Source organism: Pogoniulus pusillus, chromosome 15 (genome assembly GCF_015220805.1).
Source record: "Pogoniulus pusillus isolate bPogPus1 chromosome 15, bPogPus1.pri, whole genome shotgun sequence".
Classification (NCBI taxonomy): domain Eukaryota; kingdom Metazoa; phylum Chordata; class Aves; order Piciformes; family Lybiidae; genus Pogoniulus; species Pogoniulus pusillus.
Genome location: NC_087278.1, coordinates 9,539,525 through 9,560,303, shown reverse-complemented (window position 1 = coordinate 9,560,303; position 20,779 = coordinate 9,539,525). Strand labels below are relative to the sequence as shown.

Genomic DNA, 20,779 nt, shown 5'->3' with positions numbered 1-20,779 from the left:
AGGCAGACAGAGTCAGAAGGGTTTGGCTGCAGAAAGAGATTATGGTGCTGGAACCAACCTCACAGCAGGTCTTGAAGCAGCCTAGGCTGAGTAATATGTGGAGTCTGCTAGGATCTGCAGAGATCAGCCTTAAGAAGGTGCAGACAGCCTCAGACACAATTGTAAGACTCAAAGGCTTAACTCCATCACTGACTCTTGACCCATGAAGGTGTAACAATCACAGCACAGTTCAGGGAAGTCTCCTTCCCTTCCACAGGCCACTAAATGCAGCACATCAGCTGCTAATTGCTGCTAAACCTTTATTAAGAAAGCCAGTCAAGACCTAAATCAAGTGGGGGAACAGAGCTGATCACCAGCCTCCTCTGACCATAGGGGAAATCACAGCCAAGACTTGCAGGTTCACAGAGAGACACCAGCTTTAGTTTCCATGGAGAGAGGCAACAGGGGCACTCTCCAGCTTCCCCTCTCCTTTCCCAGTTCTTCCTTCTCCCCCCAATCCTTCTGCCCTGTGCAATCTAAATTGGACACCGTGCCAACGACAGATAAACCAGCAACTAGTGAATCATTGTTATTAACTTGGAACTTATTATTAAAAGCAAAAAGAAGAAAGAAATTGAAAGAGAGGGAGAGAAAATCAAAGCTGGGATTACAGGCTTAGCAAGCATGAGTGCATATTCAGCCTACACTCCTCTCTTTGTGACTCTGTCACACCGGTAGCCTGCTAAGAGAGTTATACCAATACTAACATGACAGCATTGTCCTACCCAGCCTGGATTAGAAATCCCAGTGGATATGTGGAGGGGAAAAGTCCCTTGGCAGTGCCAGGCACCTGGCCTCATGATGCCTTGCACTCACAGCATGCTGGCCAGGCAGGGAGAAGTATTCAATTATCAGACAGGCTCTGCCTTCTCCTAGGCCAGCTTTCTCTTATTGTTTGATGGCTTTCTCCCTGGCCAGTGATGCTTGAGAAGTCTGTCACGCAAGAGAAGCTCAAGATGGTCCAGGCAATTCCTGAATCAGCCAGACTTCTCACAGCTGAAGTCCTCCTCCTCACAAGTATGTGGTCTTCCCTGAGCACAGCCAGGCTGTCTGGTCTGCCAGCAGCGAGTATCTCCTTCGCTGACACAAGACCTCCAACAACTGCCTGGAAAGCTGGGTCCCCTTGTTCCCCACTGGGCTGGCAGCATCAGCCAGTTGTGACTCCTTAGTACTTCTCAGGCCTAAAATCATCCTACAAGCTGAGGCTGACTGCCCTCATTACTCTCACTTCTTAAAGCAGGACTGCAGTGTTTGTCAAACTCATTAAAGATGTGTGTGTTGCTCTGATGCATTTTTCAAACATCTCCTGCTTCAAGTACCACCCAAATTATCACAGCAGTCAGATCAGCAGCCACACTCTCATCCACTGCCCTGTGCCACTTGTGATTTCCCTGGAGGCTGCATACCCTCACTGGGACAATGCTGCTTACAGTGTGTCTGCTACTGGCACAGGCTGACAAAAAAAGGCAGTCCACAACAACAAAAGCATCACCCTGGCCAGGATGCAGAAAAAGGAAAGGTCACTGAGCACCAGGGTCTCTCACTGCTCTGGCAGCAGCTAGGATTGCTGCTGATGTGGTCACTGATGCCAGAGGATGGGCTTTGGTACCCCTGAGAAGAAACAAAGTAGATGCTGTGTCAATTGGCTCTGTCAGTCCCTGAACATTCAGAAAGGGAAGGGAGAGCTGCGTTCAGAGTGAGAAAGGCAAATGAGCTGAGAGAGGAGGAGAGAATTGGGTATGCAGTGCCTGGAGGGTGAGGGTCAGGACCAAGAGCAGCAGAAGGAGCTGCCTAGGACAGCTGCTCACCCAGATGGTCTCCAGTCTGCAGCCTTCAGATCTTGCCTTAGCTCCAGCCCTGTGGCTGGTGCTTGTGGCCTCATCTCCCCGCACCCCTGCTTTGCAGCCAGTAAAGCTACTGCTGGGGCAGGCTCTGTACCACTGAAGGAAATGGGGCAGAGACCATTCCTCATCCACAGTACCCCAGTACTGCTTCCTCTGTCTCAGCCCAAAGAGACAAGGGAATAAACACTTTTTTTTCCCCCCTTTCCACAGCTGCCCCAGGGCTAGGCTACAATATTTTATGGCCCAATTCTTAGCCTATTTGCATTTTGTATTTTTACTTCAACTGCTGTTTGTTTCCAGACATTTGGGATGCCTAATGATTTTCAAAGCACTGTTTATTTTAATCCCTCTAATTTATTAATACGTTGGTTGGCCTTGAAGTGCTCGGGAACGAAGAGTAAGGAAGTTGTAACCAGTGCTTTGAATAAAGCATCAAACTGTCATAGGATCACATCAAAGCAGCAGCAAGCAGCTCACTTTGTTGGCTACATCATGATACTGCCTCATGGGTCCTGCAGCTTAGTGTCAGGTTGCCTCATGCATATCACCCTGCAAGGCTACCAGGCTCACCAACTCCAAGGATGAAGTGAAAAATAGCAGTGCCCAGAGGCAGCTCCCCATGAAAAGCCTGCCCCTTCTCACACACCTGCCTGTTGTGAGAATGTAGCAGGCCAGTGTGGTGCAAAGAGCACAAACCATGCTGACATCCACATGGATTTGCAATCTTACCATAAAACAAAGGTGCACTTGGTCTCCACCGTCTACTACACCATCTTCAGCCCAGTGGCTGCTGGTGAGAACACAGTTCCCTGCACAGGGCATCCCCCCCAAAAAACAGCACACAGAAACCCTGCTAACTGTGCAAATGGGAGGGCTTTGAACCCCGGCTAGTCAGTCCCAACAGCAAAACGGCAGGTTTCCTCAGCCTACAAAACAATTGATAGGTGCTGAAAAACCTAGGACCTGCCTTTAAATACCTCTTCCCACCTCCAGGGAAGTGGTGAGCATGCCTACCTGTGTGTTCATGAACTTGCCTCTAAATGGAGGCCTGAAGACCACAGCCTTTTGAAGCTGATCATTTCGTAGCATCCTTACAGCTGCTTGAGCACTCAGCAGTCCTGCTGAGCCGAAGGACTCCACCAAAGGACTCCTTTCTCCCACCTCATGCCTGCTAAGAAAGCTCACATCAGCACAAATCACCTTACCCATTGCTACTAGTGCAGTTCTGGTAGTGGCCCTGTCAGTAGTGACCAAGTTAGTCATGAACTAGCCCTTGCCAGGAGCACACCAGCAGCAGAAAGCAGAAGCCTGTCTCTTCCACAGAGGCAAGGCTTCCTGCAAGTGTACATCTTGTGCTGAAGGGTCGAGGTGATTCCACAAACAGCTCTGTGAATGCAGCCCGAAGTTGCTGCTGGTTGTCATGATGAGTTAGCTGTGCTAGATGTCCTCCAAAAGCAGGCTTCTGCCTGGGAACAGACAATGACTGCTGTTTACAGCGGGTGAACACATCCTGCCTGAGTGTGCTTATCGCAACGGCCAGCACGGCTGGCAAAGGCAGGGGGCACCTGCACCAACGTTCTCCTTGCACCTGAAGACACACCAACAGAAAGAGAGGTGCCTCAAGAAAGACAATGATGAGGTAGAAGCTCTTTTGACCAGGATGCAGGGAGAATATAAAAGATTTTACAGTGTCAGGCGCAAAACGATTTCTGGAGCAGCACCCCTGGCTCAGATCACAGAAGCACAGAATAGTCTGGTTGGAAGGGACCTTAAAGATCATCTAGTTCCAACCTCCCCTGCCATGGACTGGGACACCTCCTGCCAGACCAGGTTGTTCGAGGCCCTATCCAACCTGGCTTTGAACACTTCCAGGTTTGGCGCCTCCACAGCTTCTCTACACAGGTTCTGTCAGTGCCAATGCAACCTACACAGAAGCATGTCCCAGTCTCTCTGTGTACCCATCCAAAGGCAGATGCCTGCATGCCCAGCAGCTCAGATGCAGTACATCTGCAGGACAAGTATGCCTTCAGCAGTGCCAAACACCTTCCTGGGATAAGCAGTCACAGCAATGGATTTACTCCTTTCCCTACCACAGATTAAGCCTGCAGCTCCAGGGGCAGCTCTAGCTCCTGCTCAGACATCACTGCTGGTCACTCATTGCACGTTGCCATGTACCCAGTCAGCACATTCTGGGGTTTGCCTCTAAACCTTGTGCTTCACATTAAAAAGTTCTTCACCATGAGAGTGGTGAGAGCCTGGAATGGATTGCCCAGGAAGATGGTTGAGGCCCCATCCCTGGAGGTGTTTAAGGCCAGGCTGGTTGAGACTCTGGCCAGCCTGATCTAGGGTAAAGTGTCCCTGCCCATGGCAGGGGGGTCAGAGCTGGATGATCCTTGTGGTCCCTTCTAACCCTGACTGATTCTATGACTGTGATTCTTCTCCCTAAGCTGTGTGTGCCAGGGCAAGGCCTGTCTGCCTGCCAGGGATCAGTGCTGGGCCCAATCCTGTTCAATATCTTTATTCATGATTGGAGCAGGGGATTGAGTCCAGCATCAGTAAGTTTGCAGATGACACCAAGCTAGGAGCTATCCATCTGTTGGAGAATAGGAGAGCTGTGCAGAGGGACCTGGCCAGGCTGGATGGGTGGGCAGAGGCCAATGGGATGAGATTTAACGAGGCCAAGTGCAGGGTTCTGCACTTTGATCACAACAACCCCAAGCAGCGCTACAGGCTGGGGACAGAGTGGCTGAGAGCATCCAGGCAGAGAGGGGCCTGGGTGTACTGGTAGATAGTAGCTGAACATCCTTCTCTGGCATCTACCCACTCACTGGAAGGGACATCAGAGACATTTAGCTTATCCTGCCCAATACCAGCTACTTTGTTTTGAGGACACTGGCAACCACTGCTGCAGCCTTTCCCTTCCACCCAGATGCCCCAGAGCCAACAGGAAGAAAAAGGATGGCAGGAGCTGGTGACCACAATCCCATGCAATGCTGCAGGCTTGGAGCAGAGTGGCTGGAAAGCTGCCCATCAGAAAAGGACCTGGGGGTGCTGGCTGAGCCCCAGCTGAACATAAACCAGCAGTGTGCCTTAGTGGCCAATAATTTGTCCAGCAGGAGTAGGAAAGGGATTGTGCCTCTGTACTCAACTGTACTCAACACTGTACTCAACAGTGTTGAGGCCACACCTTGAACACTGTGTTGTTTCGGGCCCCTCACATCCCCACCCTGGACCAGCTGGACAGATGGGCACAGCCCAAAGCCATGAGCTGTAATAAGTCCAAGTGCCAGGTTCTGCACTTTGGCCACAACAATGCCACACAGTGCTACAGGCTGGGGACAGAGTGGCTGGAGAGCAGCCAGGCAGAGAGGAACCTGGGGGTACTGGATGACAGCATCTCAACATGAGCCAGCAGCATGCCCAGGTGGCCAAGAAGGCCAATGGCATCCTGGCCTGTATCAGGAATAGTGTGGCCAGCAAGACTAGGGAAGTCCTTCTGCCCCTGTACTCTGCACTGGTTAGGCTACACCTTGAGTACTGTGTCCAGTTCTGAGCCCCTCAGTTTAAGAAAAATGTTGAGGTGATGGAGCATGCCCAGAGAAAGGCATCAAAGCTGGTGAAGGGTCTGGAGAACAAATCTTAATAGGAGAGCTGAGGAAACTGGTATTGTTTACTATGGAGGAGACTGAGACCTCATTTGGTCTCTATAACTACTGAAAGGAGGTTGTAGTGAAATGGGCATTGGTCTCTTCTGCCTAGTATCAAGTGACAGGACAAAAGAAAATAGCCTCAAGTTGTGCAGGAGAGGTTTAGATTGAATGCTAGGAAAAATGTGCTCACTGAAAGAGTGGTCAAGCATTGAAATAGGCTGCCCAGGGAGGTGGTGGAGTCACTGTCCCTGGAGGTGTTCAAAAAACCTGTAGTCATAGCACTTCAGGACATAAGGATTAAATCAGATTAGGCTAGGTTAAGATTCGAGGATCTTAAAGGTCTTTTCCTTTAAGAACAGAAACAATTCCATGATTCTCAGAGTCTGTGAATCTCAGCTCTCTGTTGTATGTTGTGGGTGGGGCAATATTTTCACCCTACAAAGCAAGGGTAACTCTTGGAAGTGCCAGGGGCGATGGTGCTTGCCAGCACCCTGGTGCTGACTTTGTAATCAGGTTTATCTCTGTCCTGGCAAGGCACCTTGCTCTCCCTCCTGCCCATGTTCCCCGGGGCAGAGAGCTCCCTGCTTCAGCAAAGCCTGATCTCCCAGGCAGCTCTCCCAGGCAGCTCTCCTAGGCTACAGGGGAAATAAAAACCTGCGAAGCAGGGTTTGAATGAAGTCCTCAGTTTTGTGACGTCTCACTTAAGGAGAGGGCCAGGGTGAATTAACCTTGATCTCTGCTCTCAACGAGATGTACCAAGTGGTGAGGACTTTGCAGAGAAATAACAAGGACGGCAGACAAAGCAGCTCTCAGAGCCTTCCTGAGAGGAGCATAACCACCTCATGTACTTAAAGGCCAAAATCCTTTTCACTCTCTCTACAGGCTTCTTAGTGTCTCTTCTTGTCTTATCATTATGATCCCTCAGTAGAGAGCACAGCCTCGGCCACCCAGCCCCAGCAGGGAAGTCCAAGAAAGGCCAAGCCCTCTGGGATCATGCCTTCCTTTTCTAAGAGCACAGGCTAGGGACATCTTGCTCCAGCACTTACAAGCTCTGAGGCCCTGGAAAAAGGAGCAGGACCTGCCCAGCACACAGTAAGGGCTCCCCAGGTTACTCTACTCTCCCAGGCAAGTTTCATGAGTTGAATATGGTCCTTATGAGTTTACTAAACCTCATGCAGTCAGCCCAGTCTCCCCTTTCATTGCTCCTTACAGTTAGACTTCATAGCTATGGTGGGAAGAAAGGAGGCAGCAGATGAGCCATCCATGAAGGAAAAGACTGCCTTGCAGTCTTCTCAGTTCTGGGGCTCCCAGTTCAAGAAGGAACTACTGGAGATACCTCAGCAGAAAGCCACTGAGATGATTAGGGGACTGGCACACCTACCTTACGAGGAAAGGCTGGGAGAGTTGGGTGTGTTTAGCCTGGAGGAGACTGAGAGGGGTTTCATTAGTGCTTGTAAATATCTAAATGACAAGTATCAGGGCTACAGAGCCAGACTCTTCTCTGTGATGCCCAGTGACAGAACAGCAGGCAATGGACACAAACTGGAACACAGGAGGTTCCAAGAAACATAGGGAAAATATTCTTCATGTTAAGGGTGGCAGAGCAAGAAACAGACTGCCCAGAGAGGCTGTAGAGTCTTCACCTCTGGAGGCAGTCAAAACCCCCTAGATGTGTTCCTATGTGATTTGCTCCAGGTGATCCTTCCCTAGCAGGGGGGTTGGGCTAGATGACATTCAGAGGTCACTTCCAACTCTGTGACTCTGGGGTGTATCCCTGCAGGGGGCAGGGTTGCCAGGTCTTCCTCTTCCTCTCCCTCTGTAGGAGTGCCTGGTAAACATGCCAGGAAGGGAAGGGAGCACTTGGGTGAGGCAGGTGCATCTTGGAGCAAGAGAATGCCAGCCCAAATGGAGACACTCTCCCTGTGCCTCCTCACATTCAACGTGCCTGTAAAACTGCCTGGTGTAACCCTTGCACTGAGAGAGCTGATGCATGATGCGGCTCACTGTGGGCTCTGGGACGTGTCCCCATCCTGCGAGACAACCCTACGAAGCCTGTGCATGTGTGCTGCCAGGCTCCCAGGGCGCCTGCCCACTGGGGAACCTTCCATCCAAAGCAGCTGACAGCTGCTCTCCTGAGTTTCCTGGACACCAATAATGTTTTCCCTTTTCTAATCTCCCTGATGTAAATCCATTCATGACGAGTGCCTTGAGACTTTTAATTCCATCGGCATTAAACTCACTAAAACCTCTATTACCAAAAGCTTTTAGGATTTTCCCCAGAATCTACAAGTCAGGTTCATAATATGACAGAACTCCACCTCTCTAGGGTGTCTGAGAAATTAATTTGTGCTTTCTAAATGCCAGGATGGCTGACCAAACATTCCATTTCCCCACTCCTGTCTGCTAGCTTCAGTTGCTGATATGACACAGCCATTCCCAGGTGCTGAACTGTCTCCTGAAACATCCAAAACGGAGTCAGAATCACAGAATCACAGAACTTTAGCAGTTGGAAGGGACCTCCAGAGATCATCAAGTCCAACCTTCCTGTCATGGCAGGATCATCCAGCATAGCTCACACAGGAATGCATCCAGGAGGGTTTTAAATGTCACCAGAGGAGGAGACTCCACACCCTCTGGGCAGTCTGTTGCCTCCATCCTCTAATAGGCAAGAGAAGATCACTGCCTGCCACAGCAGAACAGTTGCCAGAGGTGCACAGATGCTGCATTAAGCAGAAATAAGCCATTGCAGTAGTCACTCGATGGGCTCCTGGAGCTAAGGTCTAGCAAATGCATTGCAACTCCAGTGCTCCCCAACACCCTAAGAAACATAGTGTGGTCTCATCTCAGTACTGTAGAGAGCCAGATGATGTAAAAGTACAGGGATTATGCAGCTACACTTCAGTAGAGCAGGGTGGCTGGATGCTGAGAGAAGCTGGTGGAGAGGGGAAGGCAGCTGTGAGTCAGTGAGCAAGGTTTCTAAATGCTCTAATGCTCCAGAGATGGTCCATTTATCCTTTGGTCCTGGAGGTTCATTGGCTGCTGTAATAGAGCAGGGAGATGCAATCATCTTCTGATCCCAGAGGTCTTTTTAGGTGCTATAACACAGCAGTGGTGATCAAGCTGTCTCTGAAGCCTTGGGGTTGCTGGCACACAGCAGGGGTGACGTCAGTGTCTATCAGCCCCCGCAGTCCCCAGATCCTGGATTCCAGGAGAGGTGTTGGAGTTGTTGATTCCACCCCAGAGGTTTGTAGGGGCTGCGAGGATGTCAGCTCTGAAACAGTGCCAAAGTTCTCTCTGGTCTTACAGAGAGAACTTAACCCCATGGAAAGGTGCTGTATTGAAGCCCGAGTTTCAGCACAGGGACGTGAGCCTGGCTGCTCCCACTCTATCCAGCAGCAGTTGCAGTGGGTGTAGCTCCAAGATATCCACCAAAACAAGTCACAGCTCTAAGAATAAAAGATTGCTTAGAGATCCAACAAACAGTGTCATGCAGAGATGATCCTCGGTGTTTGTTTTCCTGGCTTAAAATCATCTCCCTGCACAAGGAGTCACTCCATTCACACTTTGTGGGCTGCCCAGCAAGGAGAGACTTATGAGGAGACAGAGACTTGCATGTGCTACTCACAAATAGCCAGAAATCAAACTCTGTGAACAGGTTCAGTTAGCCAAGCTGTTAATGACTTCAGCACCCTGTATCATGTATTCAGCAAGAAAACCCCAAGAACTAGGATCATGCTTCTGGGTAGCGAACGCTGTAGGATGGAGAGGATGTGTTTATAGACTCAGCTCCTTACACTGAAGAGAGGAGGAAATAATTAGATTTCAAAGTTTCTGTAGGCTCAGGGATTTCTCTTCTCCTTTCAGACCCAGCAGACTTTTAATTGTGGACTTCAGCTTGGCCTGGCAAATGGCAAGGCTGCAGCACCCACGGAATCACAGAATGGCAGGCTGGAAGGGAGCTCAAGGATCACCTGGGCCAACCTTTCTAGGTGATAGTGTAGTTTAAATGAGTGGCCCAGCACCCTCTCAAGCTGAGTCCTAAAACTGACCAGTGTAGGGGAATCCACTGCTTCCCTTAGGAGAGTCTTCCAGTTTCTAACAGTTCTCATTGTGAAAAAGATTCTCCTGGAGTCCAATCTGAATCTCCTCAGGAGTAACTTGCACCCATCACCCCTTGTCTTTTCCACCTGACTCGTAAAAAGGGAGTCTCCATCCTTCTGGCAGCCACCCTTTGCGTACTGGAATGTGGTGATAAGGTCCTCCCTAAGCCTTCTCTTCTCAAGGCTGAACAAACACAGTTCTCTCAGCCCCTCCTCCTATGGCAAGCCTTCCAGTCCTCTGATTATTCTGTTATCCAGGCACTGATTCCTTCATCCATAGCTGAGGCAGGAGGTGGAAGCACGTGCAGTCTCTCAGGAACATCTGGAGACTCTCCATATTAGCTCTCTGATTTCAGGCATTTTCAGGAGTTTAGGTGCTTTTCCAGTTGTTTTGTATGTGTGTGTGGCATTTGGTTTGCACCGGAATCGAGTTCAAACTAGGGGCTGAAAACCTTGCTTCTTGCTCTCGACTTTGACAACGAATACGCTGGCTTACGGTAGGAGAGACTCTGACCCTGTTCTTCCCTGAGCTTGAGGAGGTTCCTGAACACATGTGATGCTAGGAAGAGTTGGGACATGAAAGGAATTTCACTGCTTATCTCCCAGCAGGTGCTATTAAGGTAAGCTGCACACTGGGGAACAACCATTCCAGATCAGAGAGATGTCAACACTGACTCTCACGAGAGACATCACCAGATTTCTAGGGGGAAGAGGTGGGAAAACCTCAAAGCAGAGAGATGAGGGGAAAATTTGATCCTCTTTTTGTTTTCCTGTTTGCCACTGTGAGTTGCAGGTTAATGCAGGATCTGAAAACTGAAGATGAAGGTTCAGGGCACAAAATTTGGCTCATCCTTAGTTAAAGCTCAGTTGTGTATCCCTGTGTTCCACAAAAATACACAAGTTTGCTATCAACCTTTATGAATTCTTAGTCCTGACAAAGATCCCATGGCTTAGGGTTCCACAGGCCAACCTTGTGAACCTGAATCCCAACGCATTTTAATGTCACTGTGCATTCCCTTGCTCCTCTGTGATAAGGAAGGACAGAGGTACTCATAAGTCTAATAGTTGTATTTCCTTTCAACATCCACTCCCAGTCCACTCTCTGACACTGGCAACCCCAATCTCCACCATCTCTTCACTTGGGGGTGTTCTGCCTCACCTCAGTGCCCATTCAGTTGTCCAGCATGCCTTCAAAACCAGGGCAACGCTGGTCCAGCTTGCAATTCCAAATGAGGCAGCACCACAGCTGTACTGAGAGCCTTGCAGCCTTTCCAGACCACTCTCTACCTGCTGTCTCCAGAATCAAACAGCTACTTTGCCTGCTCAAGGGTAACAGAACATGGGCCAAAGCTCTGAAAAGAACTCACCTGCATCCACACCCCCTTTCATTTGGCTGATGCCCCTAAATGAAGGGTATCTACAGTGTCTGTCACGCAACACACATTTGCTTTAGAATCATAGAATCAACCAGGTTGGAAGAGACCTTCAAGATCATCCAGCCCAACCTAGCACCCAGCCCTATCCAGTCAACTAGACCATGGCACTAAGTGCCTCATTCAGGCTTTTCTTGAACATCTCCAGGGATGGCAACTCCACCAGCTCCCTGGGCAGCCCATTCCAATGCCAATCACTCTCTCTGTCAAGAACTTCCTCCTAACATCCAGCCTACACCTCCCCTGGCACAACTTGAGACTGTGTCACCTCATTCTGTTGCTGATTGCCTGGAAGAGGAGACCAATCCCACCTTGAACACAACCACTTTGGACGTATCAACACTGAGTTTTGTTGATCAAAGCACAGCACATAAACTTCACTTAGCTCTCTTTCCCTGTCATTTCTCATAGCCCTTTCTGGTCACAACCAACTTAATAACTTTGTCTCATCTGCAACTTTTCATGCATCATCTCTCTCCTCCCACATTTCCAAGTCATTAAACAATACAGGAAATCCTATGGGATTTAGAAGAAGACCTGGAGGCCACGTTAACCTTTCACTGTGGTGAAACTTGCCTGTTTAATCCCCTCATTCTTTCAGTCTCCCACTCAGTTTTTGATCTTTGTCAATATTTTGTCTCTCACTGACTACTTAGCTCCTTTAGTAGCTCTTGTGCAGGATCTTTGAAAAGCCTTTTGGTTCTCCTTTATCCAGTGCTTTATTGACATATTCAAAGAGTTGTAGGAGATCAGCAAGATGCTTTTATTTTTCCCTGCTGAAGCAGTGATGGTTAGGCCCTACCAGCCCCCAGTCTTCCAGATGTCTTTCAGCATTGCTTTTTGATTATCATTCCCACCAGTTTACCAGAGGCAGATGCAAAGCTTACTAATGTTTAATTCCCCAGATCATCACTGGAGCCTTTTCTTAAATATAGGTACAACATTTGGTCTTCTCCAATTCCCCAAATCAGTAGCCTTTCTCTCTTTTTTTCTCCCCCCCTCAAGAGATTGCATATTTTTGTTAGCAGCTCAATCGCTTAAGCTCCTTCCAAACTCTCGGATTTAACCATCTGGACTTGATAACTTATTGTTCAGGGAATGGAAGGGAGGTTTTGTGGTGTGGTTTGGTGGTTTGTTGTTTTCTTTTATTCCCAGCAGGCTTTTGGGTGTTTTTTTTTTATGATTGGCTTTGTCCCAACACCCATTATTCTACCAGCATAGTTTCCAACAGTTCCTTATCTAAGCAGATATAGGAAATGAATCTCACAAACACCGTTGGTAAGGACTGATATAAGGGAAATCGTAAGAGAATTCAGCTCCCCAGCAACATCCTAAAAATGGAGATACTGAGTCACTTTAAGCACAGGAGGTGACTGGAATTGATCAGTGCAAGGTTGCTTGGATAACTTCCTCTTTATTCTGACCGACCAGGCTAGTTTTGCTCATTTGTTTGGGTCTCTTGCTGAATAGTGATTTCTGTCTTGACCCCAGAAGATTTGGGGCAGGGATGGAGCTAGTTTGATTTATATACAGCCTAAGTTACAACAAAAAGAAAGTGACCTGAGTGCTGGGGGATGCATGAACCTGGGAAGAGATGAAACCTGGCAAGGATGAAAAGAAGTAAATCAGAAGGTGAGCAGAACAATGATGGGCTGTTAGCTCCATTGATTGCCTTTCAACTGAATCAGGCCCAAGACATGAAATGCAATGGGAAATGATGGGGAACTCAAATAAGTAGCCCCATTATACGAGTGTTTCTCTTTGTGCCAGGCTGGTTCCCGATAGCTCTCACCACACTGGCTGGCTTTAAAAGGCAGGGGAGTTCAGAGCAGGGCACAGCCTGATGGCCCTGATATGCCACTGACTTCAAGGTCCAACAGCAGAGGGATGGGGAGGAAGCTCAAGATGGGCAAGAAGCACCCATGGGTTTGTGTGGCAGTGAACACATGACTGGCTGTGGGCACCTCTTCTCCTGCAAGCCTGCCCCCGCAAGCCAGCGCTGGCATTCCTGGAGGGCAACAAAGCTGGTGAGAGGCCTGGAGCACAGCCCTGTGAGGAGAAGCTGAGGGAGCTGGAGGTGTGCAGCCTGCAGAAGAGAAGGCTCAGGACAGACCTCATTGCTGTCTACAACTACCTGAAGGGAGGCTGTAGCCAGGTGGGGGTTGGTCTCTTCCCCCAGGCAACCAGCAATAGAACAAGAGGACACAGTCTCAAGTTGTGCCAGAGAAAGTACAGGCTGGGTCTTAGGAGGAAGTTGTTGCCAGAGAGAGTGATTGGCATTGGAATGGGCTGCCCAGGGAGGTGGTGGACTCACCATCCCTGGAGATGTTCAAGAAAAGCCTGGATGAGGCACTTAGTGCCATGGTCTGGTTGACTGGATAGGGCTGGAGGATAGGTTGGCCTGGATGATTTTGGAGGTCTCTTGCAACCTGGTTGATTCTATGATTCCAGCTTCTGGGAATTGCTACATTCCCATTAATAACAATACTCAGGACATCTGTATGAAGTCTGTCTACTCTGTGACAGACCTGACATTCCTATCTTCCCTGTCAGATACATACTCAGGCATATTTCATAGAAGAAGAAGAGAAACTTCCATAAATCCCTTTTACCTAACTGCTGTTATTCAATTCTTATAGGACATGTTGGTGGAGCAACTGTTGAGAAAATTCTGCCTCATCTAGTGTGCTGAGTTCATTCCCTGCAGATACTGCCTCTGTAGAGCAGTGTGGCCATAACTATTTTGGAGCGGCAGTCTAAAGGCAAGTCTGCAGCTCTCTTCAAGACCTCACCAAGAACCTTCCTGTACAGAGCAAGGCAATTCCCAGCAGTGCTGCTCAGCACACTCACCTCCTTTGGCTCCACTGGTCAGGGCCAGGAGGACAGATGACATGGGAAAGGATTTCTCAGCAATGCTCCCTCCTTCATATTGGGAGCAGAGGAACATGAACAGAAGAAAGGTCACAGCAGGAGAAGGGCTGATTATTCAGTGGGTTAAGGAAGTGGATGGGAGATGAGCAGCCCCCTGCGCAGAGCTGGTCCTCCTGCCACAGCTTTCCAGATCACATCCATGCCCAGTAAAAACACAGTCACTTCAAACTGAGATAGTTCTGTAGGAGACTTCCACACCACACTGTCACTGCAGAGACATGATGCTCTTTTCCTGCCTCCTTTTCCACTCCTCTCTTCTTTTGCTGCTTCTGCCCTTTTTCTCTCAGGTCCTCCCTATTTCATAGAGTCTCCATCCCTTCCATACCACCTGTGTGCCTTGCAATCATCTTTCCCTCTGTGACACCTCCTTCCACTGCCTGCAGGTCTCCATCTCCAAGAAACAAGGCAGGGTTCACACCTGAGGAAGCACAACAGGAATGAGACAACGGAGGAGCTATGGGGAGGAAGAGGTCAGTCCAACATGACTCCCCAGCCTGTGACCTGGCTCCACACAGCAGGCATGATCTTGCTGAAGATGCCTGCTTGGCCTGGAATGAAGCAGCATGGGCACCTGTGCAGATGCTATGTCACCAGGTGTGGGCTAAGCCAGGCAGGGAAGTAGCACGAGTCCCATCCAGCTGCTCTCCTAGCAAGGCTTTGGCTCCTCTCCCTTTCCTCACACACACAGGTCGGTGACACATGTGCATCTTGGGCTGCCCTCATCTGCTCAGCAGCGGCCGTGCAGAGGGTACAAGGGGGAGATGAAGTGATGGAGGACAGGGATGGCTGGCTGCCAGTCATGGCCTGTACCAGGGTTCCCTTTGCTCCCCTGACACACACAGACACACAGCATGGCTGCCCGGGGTGGCCCGGCCAAGAAACCTGCCCTCTGCCACTGAATCCCCACTCTGTTCCCCAAGTGACAAGCCACAAACTCTCTTTCTCTTCCCAAACAAACAGAGGCTTGAGTGAATCACTGCCTCAGCCCTGGCACTCAGCACTCTGGTCATTATGAATTCTCCTCCAACACCCAGCCCCCTGCGAAGATCAGCACACAGCCGTACCAGCAGAGTCTGCAGGCTGCACCTCCTTTCCCCCACAGCAGCCCTCTGCACAGCCTGAGGCACCATGCAAACACCAAGAGTGACTTCACATCCCTCCTCCCCATCCACCTCATCTCCTTCAATGCTGATGGCTGCATAAATAACGCATGTAAAGGTAGTGGAAACCGAGACATGGCATAGTGACTGGTGAGAGGCCACACCTGAGCTAGGCTTCTAGAGACCTCGGCAACGAGGTTTTGTAGGCAGTGTCATCTCTTGGCTTCAAGCCCCCAATGTTCATCCTGCTGGGCTTTGAAAAGTAAAGCTGGCTTCAGACTGCAAATCCAGGTCAGCAAGTGTTCCTCCTTATCTCCAGAGACTTGCACATGTCCACACACCAGCATAAGGCCAACCACCCCTCACCACCTTCCTGCCCTTCCCCCCCACCCACCCCAAACAAAACTACTTCCCTCTGCAACACAAGCACCTGAGTGGCAAATCCCTGCAGCATAACAGTGAGGGCTTGCTCCTACTCTGTCCCATGTGAGCACCTACTTCCAATGGGAGCTCCTGCCCACATTGCAACCCCATTTTCTGCCAACACTATCCCACGAGGAACAACAATGCCTCCTCTGGACCCTGCGCATAGGGCCGTAGAGTGGTCAGGGCTGCAAAGCATCATCCTTCTGCTGAGACAACACTTCCTTCCCCGTTGGTGTGATGCCTCCCCTCCTTCCAGCTGGTGTCATCCTCTCATCCCTGTACACATGATTTCCAGGGCAGAGGGTAAGGCAGTGCTCAAAAGTCCTTGAGCAGAGCCAGGCAGAGATGTGTCCACCAGCCAGAGGGCATGCCTGTCTCTCTAGGATCCCTCAGGACCTGAAGTAGTGCTAGGAAAGGTGGAACTATGGAGAGCTGGGTTTCTGCCTTGCCATGCATCGGTTCTCAAGGCACCTGGGAAGCCATGGCTGTTGTAACTCCTGAAAGGGAAGGGCAGTTGCCTGGGTGGGACATGGCTCACTCCCTCCTTAGGCTGTAATTCAACCCTCTTTTAAAGTGGCTTGCTCTACAGGAGGGACCGAAGCAGGCTGGCTGCAGCGTGCAATTGCATCTGTCAAATTAGGCAGAACGCACACGGTGCGGAGTGGGTGCCAGATGTGGAAGGACAAACAACACTCGAGCCAGCAGCAAGCCAGAGTTGTGCAGACAGATAATACCCGATGCAACATAAACCTTGCCAGTACAGAGTTAAGCCAACATTGTTTTCTAAACAAATCTGAAGCAGCAGAGTGAGTTCATACTGGATCAGCACTTCTACCACATAGCTGCAGCAGTTTTGAGCCAGTACCAAACTCCCTAGAGCTGGATTTATTGCCTTGTCCACTCTGAGCCAGTGCCAAAGCCATGTCCTGAGAGGGCTGGGGAATTTAAGCAATGCCAGCTGAGTTCAGAGGCTCCATTCGGGAAGAGCTTGCCTTCTGCAAACTCCTCAGTGACGAAACCAAGTGCAACTGCATGGTCACACTCCCTGCCGGGCCCCAGCCAGGAGGAAGAGTGACACATCAACAACACTGCAGTCACTCTCTCACCCGCAACACACACACACACTTGCACTGAGTGGTGTGAACCATGGGGGAAAAGATCACTTCACAGTATTGTCAGCCAGAAATGATCCTGCCAGGGAGCATCAACCTTTGCTAAGGCTGCCCAAAGCTGCTCCTGCCCAGCATGGCATGCACCAAGGGGTCATACGGAACAGGAAGTGATGGAGAGGGAGTGAGGAAAGGGTGCTGTTGAAAGAGGGCTCAGGGATATCCCAAAAGAGGAAGAAAAACAGCTCACCCCACCAGACAGAAGTTGAAGACAGTAGCTCAGGTGGGAGAGTAGGTGTTGGGGTGGTCAAAATGAGCATTGAGCCCTCCTTAGGTGCAGTTCCTCAAAGTGATGGTTTGCCCTGTGGTGGTAGCAGGGGAATGCTGTTGGAATGTATACCCTCCTTGCTGGCATCACCAGTAGGACCTTGACAGGAGCAGAGCAACCCATCACTTTCTTCAGGGGATACCACACCAGCAGCACTGCCAGTGCCACACAGCAGCACAAACCCTGCCAGTTCTTTCCCTCCAGAGATATGCAGCAGCCCCAAAATCTGACTTGGAAAACTGAGCATCTGCCACAGTCTGTGCTGAGCCCAAAAGCACAGCCTGACAGGTGCAAACACTAAACCTCCCCTCTAAAATCCGTGCCTCTGAGGATGCTGCCTTGCCAGCAGCGTGTTGCTTTAAGGCCTTTTTCTGGAGAAAAGAACCTCCAGGCACCTCTGTACTCCTTGAGGGCCAGCAGCATGCCTGGGCCTGCCCAAGCAATGGGAGAAACAGCTGCTCCCAGCTCCCCACCCATCCCCACACAGATCCAGCAACACAGAGACACAGAAACAATGTTGTTGATCTTCGTGCCATCCCCACAGAGAAGCTGGGGAAAGGGGGACCCATGGCAGCATAAGGCATCAGGAAACCCTTTCAGGTGCTCCCAAGAGCTTTGCACCCCAAAATGGGTCAGGCTCAGCATAGGGCTGAGCCAGTGCTTGTGCAGGGCACAAGGCATTCCCAGCTTATGAAACATCTCCAGCAGAAAAACATCCCTTCCAGCTGGGCAGGAGTACAGGGGACCACAGACAAGCAGTGACAAAGAGCATGCCCATCATCCCAAAAGCTGTGCCAGGCTGGCCTGGGTATTCAGAAGAGGTAGCTGCCTAGGAAATGGAGGCAAACACCCTCCTTAGGGAACTGGGATACCCAAAATATCGTGAGATTAGGAAAGAGGGGAACCCCCCCCCATTGCACACCTCACTCCCGGTAGCACGATGCCTACTCCTGCTCTGCTGCAAGCTGCAGCCCCAGGGGATCCTGGCCGGGGTCCTCAGAGCCTGGCTGAGCCGCTGACCAAACCAATCTGCTGCTCCACTGCAGCACCACCAACCCAGCTGCACCTTCTCCCGAGAAGAAACAGGGCAGGGGGAGGAAAACGCCCCCACAGGGAGAGGAGCAGACAGGTGTGTGCCGAAAGAGCGCTGGGAAAGGAGAGGGACGCGCTTGGGACCGCGCCGGGGGGACCTGCCGCACGTCCCCCTGCTGCTCTGCGAACAACCCTTCCCTGCACACGCACGCAGAGCTGCAAGGAGAGGAGGTTGGAGGGGAGGGAGCAGCTCTCCATCACTGGGCTGGGAGGGGGGGAGCTGATGAAAGCCTAGATTTTGTTCACAGCACAGCACAACCCCCAGGCTTTCCCTTCCTCGCACCTCTGGGGAACAAGCAACGAGATGGAGGGAGGGAGGGAGGGAGGGAGGGAAGGAGGAACGGGAGGGAGGGATGGAGAGAAGCAGAGACTTAGGTGCTGAGGTTGGCTTACCTGGCAGTGCTTGTGCTGGGGGTGCCCCAGTGTGTGGGACATAAATCCAGGGTTCTGCTCTCCTCGGCAAGTGCTGGGAAAGGCCTCTCTTCAGTCACATCGAGGAGTGGCCTGCGAGTAGGTGCTCGGCTCACCGCTCGATCGAAGCTGCCATGGATTCATTGCGAACGACTTCGCCTTCTGCGAGGAGAGGAGGAAAGGGGAGGGAGGGAAAAGGAAAAAAAAAAGGAAAAAAGCAAAAGCCCAACAGCTTAAGACTTGGAGGGTAGATTCACTTCTTTCTTAGGTTTCCAATGGCAACTGAATATACCACAGATGAAGATCCAGGGTGTGTGTGTGTGAATGTGCGTGTGGGAGGGACGGCGAGCTGCACAGCTGCTGAGTCCACAGGCAGTGTGGGGTGTGAGCTAGTCAGGGCGCATCGGTGGTTATGGGAACAGACAACTGGACACGGGCAGCAGCACAGGCAGGCAGACGGATGGAAGGAGGATGGCCTCTACCCTAAGAGCACAGCTGTCCCACAGCAGACAAAAACAAGGCAACACCTGGCCCAGTGCAGGTCAAGGTGCTGATGGAACTGCATCAGGAGAAGGTGAAGTGTGCCTACACACACGGCATCACTCGGGCAGACATGCCGTCTCCCAGCTCTGCATGCATCACCCTCCCCTGCAAACACACTCTTCACACTCAGACTGCTGCACAGATGCTGTACACACACACACACATGCTCACTGGCCTTTTCATAGTCCCATGCACCACCTTGCATACACACCCTAAACCTTCAGAGTCACTCCAAAGGGTGAGGTGCTTCTCTTTTCCACAGGCACCCTACACCTACAAGACTGCACAGCTGCATTACCACCCATACACAGTATTCCAGACAACCACCACACAACCACACCAACCACAAAAACAATCTATATCCAGCACCAGGAATACCAACCATGGCACAAACCCATGCTTACCACCACATGGGCACTCCTGACCATGGAGGTGTCACTGTCACTGCGCAAGCACCTTAGCCAAGGCTGGTTGTATGGAGTTTGACAAGGCCAAGTGCCAGGTCCTGCACCTGGGTCACAACACCACTATGGTAAGCTACAGATCTGGGGAGGTGTGGTTGGAAAGCTGCAACTTGGAGAGGGACCGGAGGGTACTGGTTGATAGTAGCCTGAACATGAGTCAGCAGTGTGCCCAGGCGGCCAAGTGGGCCAATGGCATCCTGGCCTGTATTAGAAACATGGGGACCAGGAGGAACAGGGAGGTGATCATCCCCCTGTGCTCAGCAGTGGTGAGGCTGCCTTGAATGTTGTGCTCAGTTCTGGGCACCTCACTATAGGGGGGATACTGAGGTGCTGGAGCATGCCCAGAGAAGGGCAATGAGGCTGGTGAAGGGCACATGGCCTCGGAGAAGTGTCTGAGGGAGCTGGGGTTGTTCAGTCTGGAGGAGGCTGAGGGGAGACCTCATCACTCTCGACGACTACCTGAAGGAAGGTTGGAGCAAGGAGCGGGCTAGCCTCTTCTCCTTGATGATAAGCTACAGAGCTAGAGGAAGTGGATACAAGCTGTGCCAGGAGAGGTTTGGGCTAGGTACTAGGAAATATTTCTTCACTGAAAGGGTTCTCAAACATTGGAACAGGCTGCCCAGAGCAGTAGTGGAGTCACCATCCCCGGAGGTGTTTAAGCGGCACGTGGACCTGGCGCTTTGGGACACGGTTTGGTGCTGACCCTTCAGTGCTGAGTCAGGGGTTGGACTGGATGATCTTTGAGGTCTCTGTGATTTAACAAGCCAAACTCCTTAGCAAAGAGCAGAAAAGGTGCCACACAGATGTGCACACAAACACCTCTATCAGTGCAAACAGCACAGAAGCATATCACAGCACACATCTCCATAAGGAAACAAAAGCACCCAGAATAATGTCCCTGCTCACTTAGGAACAGAAGTCAAGCAAGCACCACTGGCTGCATATCACACACAAATATACTACACTGACAAATTGCCTGCAGCATACAAACTGGTTGCATCACATACTGTTAACCTACCTAACTCAGCCCACTCAGAGGCACACCATCCTTCTGGATCCTAAATGCTAGCCCCAGCACCACCAAACACCAGCCACATCCTGTCACATGGAAAACACAAATACTCATCAACATCCAGCACAGGCAGACAAACACAAACTACAGACAAAATGCAGACAGACAGAATCACTCACCCTCCCCCTTTCGAAACCAAAAAGAGATCTTTGGAAGTTCTGGAGCTGGGACTCACTCTAAAGACAGCTGTATTATGATTCTGTCCATCTGCACAGACACACACACAGACACACCAAC

General features: G+C 50.7%; 1 long non-coding RNA gene across 3 annotated transcripts in view; it reads right to left on the bottom strand.

Annotated features, from left to right (window-relative positions):
* Positions 1-20,779, bottom strand: part of LOC135181867 (uncharacterized) — a 61,114-nt gene that overhangs the window by 22,516 nt on the left and 17,819 nt on the right. Inside the window, exons 3-4 of one of the 3 annotated variants that reach the window (XR_010305005.1) lie at positions 18,446-18,625; positions 9,097-10,439 (exon numbers count right to left, since the gene is read on the bottom strand). This is a non-coding gene — a long non-coding RNA (uncharacterized LOC135181867). Of the gene's footprint in view, positions 1-9,096; positions 10,440-13,569; positions 14,416-18,445; positions 18,626-20,779 lie in introns of those variants that run through there. The other 2 variants (XR_010305004.1, XR_010305003.1) reach the window with 2 other exon arrangements.